The sequence below is a fragment of the Littorina saxatilis genome, linkage group LG16 (genome assembly GCF_037325665.1).
Source record: "Littorina saxatilis isolate snail1 linkage group LG16, US_GU_Lsax_2.0, whole genome shotgun sequence".
Classification (NCBI taxonomy): Eukaryota; Metazoa; Mollusca; class Gastropoda; order Littorinimorpha; family Littorinidae; genus Littorina; species Littorina saxatilis.
Genome location: NC_090260.1, coordinates 13,080,426 through 13,088,925, shown reverse-complemented (window position 1 = coordinate 13,088,925; position 8,500 = coordinate 13,080,426). Strand labels below are relative to the sequence as shown.

The 8,500-nt window shown below is 40.2% G+C and overlaps 1 long non-coding RNA gene across 1 annotated transcript; it reads left to right on the top strand.

Annotated features, from left to right (window-relative positions):
• Positions 1–3,021: 3,021 nt before the first annotated feature.
• On the top strand, positions 3,022–8,230 carry LOC138950428 (uncharacterized). The gene is made up of 5 exons (XR_011450654.1): positions 3,022–3,939; positions 4,187–4,342; positions 4,767–4,827; positions 5,295–5,437; positions 5,816–8,230. It is a non-coding gene; the product is annotated as an uncharacterized lncRNA (long non-coding RNA).
• Positions 8,231–8,500: the final 270 nt, after the last annotated feature.

Genomic DNA, 8,500 nt, shown 5'->3' with positions numbered 1-8,500 from the left:
AGAAAACGGATCCACCCTCTGTTATACATGTGTCCATGCAGTCTAAGTTACTCTTGATTTTGGTATCGTTGTGCCCCTATGACTTTGCACTTTCCCTTGATACAAGGCTCACAGTGTACTTATGCTGGTTTTGATTATCTGCTAGAGGATGTAGAGATCAGCAAAATAGTAATTGTGGCTGCCATTTGCATTTCATATTTTCCAAAATATCTACTTCCTCTAGCAGACAATCAACAGCAAACATACGTACACGGATACATAAGGAAGTAGACTAACTGTTGTGGTGACAACTTCCTAACTGCCAGGTTTAAATTAGTCACAATATGCACCCCAATCAGGACAAAAAATACGTTATTTATAAGCGACTATTACGTGTTTTCTCCAGTATTACACAGTGAGCCTAATATCAGAGGAAAGTGCAAAGATGCACGAAGCAATTGAAAACTGTGACTTCCGTACGTAATTGTTTGATTAACCTTCATTTTAAAGACCACAACTATCCGTAATTAAGGCGTATTTTTCTTTTTCGCACGCCACAGCTTGAGTTTGTTGAAAAACGAATGCAACTGGCGTCAAATGACATCCTCTATCTGTCCCCTAATCCTCCCTTCCCTCCCCCCATACACACACACACACACCCACACCCACACACACACACACACACACACACATCCTTCGCCCCAGTGACAGAAACAAGAATAACATTATGTCAAACGTGTCAAGGATCAGGTTTTTTTTATCTCTACGGGGTACCCAGAGTTTAACATCCGGGTACATTGTTAACGTCGACCTCACAAACGGTGTCAATAGCAACTCAACTCAACTCAACTCAACTCAAATTGTATTGGCTTCAATTTTCACATAGAAGAATTTGTCTTGCGCTTGGGATTGCGACATAGGCATAAAGTAAGAGTATAACATATAAAAACAGCATTCATATCACATTTCATGTATCACACACAGTAATCACTAGTATAGGCCTAGGCCTACAGATATCACATTGTCCCTGTATCACACATGCAAATAAATAGTATCACATTTTCCACAGGCAATTAAGGAGTATCACTGAGCTGGCGACGACCTATTTCCCCAAAGATATTCACTGAAGCGTGCAAGTTGTATCTTCTACCGAAGTCATACAAGCATACTTGTACAGAAATATGTGGCATGCATTTTGTGAAATGCAGTCATACCCACTGCCAATAGCTCAAGGGATGTCAACATTTTGTGATTGCCAAGATTTGTTTCTGCCTCTCTTCAAAATGATTAACACAGAAAGCAAACGGTCAGACATAATTATTGAATATGAGAGAAAACATGAGTCCATTTCTTTAATTATTGCCTCTGAAAATGTTCACGACCCATTTGTGCTGTTTAGTCTCTGTCTCTGTCTCTGTCTCTGTCTCTGTCTCTGTCTCTGTCTCTGTCTCTGTCTCTCTCTCTCTCTCTCTCTCTCTCTCTCTCTCTCTCTCTCTCTCTCTCTCTTTCTATCTCTCGCTCAAAACAGCACGTTTTTGTATTTGGACATAATTTCTAAAACTTATTCCCGGGTAGTTCACAAACAGTCTCTCTATTACTGCATACAGACACCATTGCTGGTGAAATACAAAACAGAGCAAGACGATTAGACAGTTAGTCTAGAAGATGAATATTTCCTAATGACGGCACTGACGATCTAAACATTATTATGAGAAAACAAGGTCTGGAGGAAGTGGGGCTGGGGGTGTGTGTTCGAGGGAGATTGGTGGATATATGGTAATTTAAGGTGGAGGTATGCAAATTAGTGACACACTCTATAGTGTGATCGTCGCTAGGCCTTTTCTTGAAATATGTTCCTGAACATGTGGCGAGAGGTCCTTCGCCTATCAAGCCCCTGTGACCTGGAATAGATTACCTCTGCCTCTCAGACACACAGATTCTCTCACTACATTCAAGACAAATCTCAAAACACACCTCTTTCAGCGCAAGTGATTTTCCCTCCAGCATCTCCCCACCCACCCCATCCCGCCCCACCTCACCCCCTACCTAGTGCCTAAAATAACGTGTATATATATTTTCTGCGCTTTGTGTCAGCACTGTTTGTGTGTGTGTAAATAGTATTGTTGACACGTTTTTATACAGTAGCCTTATGTGGTTCTTGTGCCTAGGCTGTGTATTGGATTGTCATTGTATGCCTGCATCACTAGTTGTCAGTAATTATTACATGTGCTGATTGTTCTCTTTGCCTGCGCGCGTATAGTATGTTGGTTATGATTGGTCATAGTATGTTTGTTTATGTTTGGTCGTTATCTTTGCCTGTGCGTGTATTGTATGTTTGGTCGTTTTCTTTGCCTGTGCATGTATAGTTTGTTGGTTATGTTTGGTCGGTTTCTTTGCCTGTGCGTGTATAGTATGCTTGGTCGATGTATGTATTGTAAAGCGCTAAGAGTAGACATTTTTCTAGAATAGCGCTATAAAAGTTTGCATTATTATTATTATTAACACACACAAGCACATGTACAATTGATCCCCCTCCCCATCCGCACCCCCTTGAAATGAACCGTGCGTTCAATCAATCAAATGTATTACACACGCACACGCACACACACACACACACACACACACACACACACACACACACACACACACAGACACACACACACACACACACACACACACACACACACACATACACACTGATGTATATGAATACGTATACTTATCCCTGCAAGTATCCAAGAGAGAGAGAGAGAGAGAGAGAGAGAGAGAGAGAGAGAGAGAGAGAGAGAGAGAGAGAGAGAGAGAGAGAGAGAGAGAGAGAGAGAGAGAGAGAGAGAGAGAGAGAGGGATAGCGAAAGAGACAGAGAAATAAAGAGAGATAGAGGGAAATAGAGAAAGAGAAAGAGAGGGGGGAAGAGACAAAGAGGGGCGGGGTGGAGGGGGGGTGGGGGTGGGTGATGAGAGAGAGTGTTGACAACAAAAACCCTACAAATCCTATTGGCAATTTTATAATTATTATTTCAGTGCAAAATTAGATAAGTAAAATACACTCAGAATTGAAACTTGTTACTTTGTTTAGAACAAATCGTGTGTCACAAAGTGCCGGGAGTGTTTAGGAAACCGGATATGTGCGATTATAACAGCTTCCGTTCACTGCGGCCCTGACCTAGATTAATCCTGACATTACAGAAGAGGGGTGGGGATGGAGGAGGGGGCTTAAAGACCAACCAGAGAGCAAAACTTGTTTCTGTTCAAAACATTTTTGTCACAACCCAGGTTAATATTCCGAAAACGATTTTGCAAAATTTTGTGTTGCTGATTTTTTATTTAATAAAATCCCATTTCGCGCACCTGTTCAAACTGCACCGGGCGGCCCTGAGGCCAGTGACGTCACTAGTGGAACATCATGGCGGACGGTTGTAACTCTGCGGTTGTATCTTCTACCGAAACAGACGTTCCCCCTTTCAAACGGCGAAGGAAAGTCGGTTACTACTGTGCAGTTGCGGAGTGTAACAGCAAGCATGCTGATGGATTTACATTGCATCAGTTTCCTACTGATGCAGAAACTCGGCGACAGTGGATTAAATTCGTTCAAACTTGCCGAGCAGATTTTGGACCAAGTTTTGGTACGCCGAACCAGAACTCACGGATATGCAGTCTGCACTTCACTACGGATTGCTATCCAAGAAAGATTGCACTGGCTGCAAGTTTGGGACTTAAAGCGAAGATGGTTTTAAACCAGAAATCAGTGCCAACAGTGCAAAAACCGCATCGTCTGGCGCCAACAAGTCACAACGGTGACTTGCTCGAGTACCGTGGGCGTGGCATCTGTCTCCACAGACAGCAGCACTGTGACACAAGTAACAACGGCAGTTACAGCGCCAATTTGCTCTGCCATTGTGGCTCCAAAGGCAGAGTGTTCGAGTCAGAGGAGCCTTTGCCAAAAGGGAACACCAAAGGGTAAGGTGGAAAATTGTATTGTTATGAAGAATACTAATAGTAATAGGTTCAGTGACACTGACTGACAATGCCATTATTGAAAAATGCTATACAAGGGCGCTGCATTTGTCAACTTTCACTGAATAAAACTGGATACATTTGTAAGCTTTGTGTAGAAAATTCTGTTTTCTTGAGTGTTAACATTGTTTTAACTTACAAAAATACAGAAGTAGAGGACTAAAGAATGATTGTAACATTGTGCTTTCAGATTCTGGAAGATGCTTTGGCACTGGCAGTTGGGCCTTGTGAATGTGATGACAAACCTGAACCATCTGACCATCATACAGCTGATTTGTCAGGATCTTGTGATGGAGCTAGTGAAACTGACAAACCTTCGCCAGTGTATGCAAGCACTCAGACAGAGGTAGGCATTGCATTTTTTTATTTTTTTTTATTGTATAGTATTAGACAGTATAGACAGTACAGATCTGCTTGTTCCCAATCCCACAGTCATTCATTGCAGTACTTAGTCATTCACACTTCTTATCAAGCATATTATAGCTGACACTGGCACACATTTGTATCTGATTCAGAGTTTGTAATTTTAGCAGTGTTTATTGATAAGTCATTGGATACATGTGTTGTACTTGCAGACCCTGTAGTGTAATTGTATTCATGTATATTGTCACTTTGTGTCACATGCTGTTCCGAATTGATGTGAATGAGTAAATATATCTAGATCTGTCAGTGAAATACTCTACGAACTTATCCATTGAGCAACTGTTATTGTATTATCATCATTTTCTAGCAGATTTTTTGCATAAATTGGTGACAATATTTTACTTCAGACACACCGCAGGATAAAAAGAAACAAGAAAATTCAAGTCACCCCAAAGGCTGCACAGAAAAGTAAGTAAATTATTTTTTAAAAAAGGTGGTGATGGTGGTCCTGTTTATATATGGTGTGTGTGTATGGGTGGGTCAATTAATTATTTTCAGACAAGACGTCACAAGAGTAGTCAGGAAAGTTTTAGACTTTAGACTATTTCTGGATATCAAGTATCAACTGTCATAATCTGCAGTTTTTTAATGTACAGATGATATGTCTTTAGCAGACTGATAGTTTTTGCTTAATGATTGTAAGCCTTAAAATGAGCACTGTACCTGCTAGCACTATGCAAAAGTGTACATGTGTGGGGGTTGGTATTGTGCACTCATCCTATCACATTTCAGTTGGAGATACTAAGAGGAATTTCTTTGCAGTATGTTGTGCTCTGTCAATAATTACCACAATTGTTTCAAAGCAGGTAGGCAATAGAGATATGGAACTTGCAATTACAAAATACTGTACCTTGTCAAATGAAACAATGTTTCAGGACAATCATAGCTGCTCTGCATTTTAACGAAAACAACAACAGACTGCAGGCTTCTGACCAGACCGGAAAGGAACGCTACAGTTTGGTCTACAGGAAATCAAAGGACTATTCCATCCAGGAAGTGAAAGTGGATTGAACCTTTGGTAAATGTTCTTTTACTCTCACAAGCTCAGACTTTTGGTACAAAAGTTATTTTTGTGTTGTTCGGTTTGCAAGTACATACAAAATAATGGCCCATTGGATAAGCATGAAAGAGGTAGAAGAATAAGTTCCAAACATTTAAGTTAATGGAGATCAGAGAGTAAGGAAGAAGACAAATAGCAATCAATGTCACAAATGTATTGCACCATTTTCTTTTTCTTTGACTGCTAAAAAAAAAAAAAAAATTTTTTTATACACATTCATACAGGAGCAATCCATACAACAGTGCAGGGGAAGGTAACACTAACAGCCACAGAAGATTATGCCTAGATTTCAAAGTTGGTGGAGGGTCACTTAATAAAGTTTTCATTTGTTTGCAGCTTATGTGGGGAGACTGATGGAACGAGTGGTGGACTTGGCCTCTACACACAGCATCCAAGACATGGAACGGTCCCACAAGCAGTTGCGAGAGGCTGAACCATTGCCTCCGCCCCTTTGTGAACAATATGCCAAGCCTAACAAAGAACAGGCAGTCAGAGCACTAACGTCTCGGTACAGCTACAAGGAGTGCTAATACGACCACATGTAGTCAGGACCTGTAGATGTCAATGTTTAACCTTCACAACTGCTTCAAACCAAGCAAAATATCTACTGGCACAATAGTGAGCTGTTAAAAAACTTTTAAAAGAACTAGTTTTCGGGATCCAAATATCCTGTGTAATTGCCTGTAGCGTTAGGAAATGTTTTCCAGATCTTCCTGACAGCAGAAGCAGGGAGAGTTACTCGTACATCCTTGCCCAGCCATCCCCATGCAAACCTTGCCAGCATACGGTATGCAGTGTAGCGGTAGCGACTGCACACAGACAAAATTAGGCATGCTATGTAATGTCCATGTACATAGTACTTTTTAAGTAAACTAAAAAAGCATGAATATCAGGCAGCAGACATCTTTCCCATGAATACTGTATCACATGGTGTTGATGATAAAATTTACATTGCAGCAAGATATTTGGTTTGGGTGTAAATGTTATTTTAAAACCCTTACACTGGTGCAATTCTGCAACACAGGTTACATAGCCACTGGTGAATTAACAGGGAGAAAAATAAAGAAAAACGATCATATAGGTTTTTAGCATTCATGGGAGGTAATCGGAACCGACCAAACAGACTGAGCCAGTAACGCGACATATATATGTCGTGACAACCAGGTGACAGTATGAGTATAGGAAAAGTAGCGCGACATATATATGTAAATGAATCTATTACATTGAACCATGATTTGTAATTTTGCTCCTTGATATATTATATATATATATACCTGTTTTCATCAGCTATATCTCTTCCATACTGTTGCTGGCTGTTGTTCGCGTGGTGAAGACTGCGGTAAATCTGTAGATGATAAGAGAACAAGGATTGTCTCAGAAGAAACGACTAAAATGTTTCAGACCGGTAACTTCATTTCAACATTGCACTATATAATGGACGTTCTATGTGACAGGAGAGTTTGCTGATTTTGTGTTAAACATTGGAGAGATGATGAGATCGTCTGCTAGAATCAGAGATAGGTCGCTTCAGATTGCAGCTTCTGGAAATTTGCAAGGTTTGTTGCCTGTTAAAGAACTGGATTTTACACGTACAGTAAGCAACAACAAAAACACACACAAAGCAAATGGCATCGTCTGTCGACTATAGTCACAGAAACAAACCTGGCGAGGTATGCGTGTACTTCATACACGTCAGCCATTGTTGTTACAGTTTTGAGTCAACGTTGTACGTATTCTTCCGCAACAGGGTCCAATCGTCTGGGTTTCAAATGTTCTAAAAATAAATTCTAGTGTTGATTATTTTTTAGCCCTCTTTATTCTTACTTCGAATAATCCACGTGTGATTTTTGGTGTAATCAAAGTAGTTCGTTCTAATTTCTCACTTGTCTAAAAATAATCAACTACATTTAATCCACCCCTCGGTTGCATTGCAGGAGTTGTATAAAACAAATTAACCAATATTATAATTAAGGTTACTTAAAGGTGGTCGTCTACATTTTTGCTTTTTTTCAATAATCTTATGGTTAGATTTCGATACAAAATGATGTCAAATGATGAATGAACCATGGGGAAAACAGTTATAGAAAAAAAAATATATGTAAAAAAAGATTTTATTTTTGGGTAGATTTTGACTCACGCTTCCAATATTTTGTTTTCTGTTTGCTGAGAACATGTGCTTTGCCTAAAATACTGACCAATCAAATTCATGTCACTATGCTTATAGCCACGCCCAAACAAGTGCAGCAACAGTTTGACACTGGAGCGCTGTCCACGCTTTTTTTTAAACGCACGAAATGCACGGGATTTGAGAGGAGTTTTGCGCTTGGCATTTTCCAAATAAGGATATCCTACTATGAGTACTACGCTGGAATACTACAATGAATTTTCAAACGGCTACACTGGCTTCGTCTTTCCTAATCGAAAGGGGGTGTATTGTTGATATTTGTAGATAATAGACTCTGCATTTTAATGGTCAAATGGCGATTTCGGTATAAACATGTAGACAAGGACCTTTAAGTGGTTTGACTTGGCTTTCTGCCCTCCACAGTAGTGAAGCAATTGACGCAAATATTTCCTTTTAACATTTCGTCAAGTTTGTACAACACAAATTAACATTGACAGGCAATCGAGATGAGGGTGGTGGTGGTGTGTGTGTGTGTGTGTGTGTGTGTGTGTGTGTGTGTGTGTGTGTTTGTGTGTGTGTGTGTGTGTGTGTGTATGTACGTGTGTGTGTGTGTGTGTGTGTGTGTGTGTGTGTGTGCGTGTGTGTGTGTGTGTGTGTGTAAGTGTGTGTGTGTGTGTGTGTGTGTTTATGTTTGTGTTTGTGTTTCTGTCTGTGTCTGTGTGTATGTGTAGAGCAATTCTGAGAAAACAAATAGCTGATCTGCAGGACACTTCACATGAAAGTTCCTGTGTTTAATATCCCCAGATGTTTTCTTCATTTTGTCGATATATGTCTTTGATGACGTACGTCATATCCGGCTTTTTGTAAAAGTTGAGGCAGCACTGCCACACCCTCAT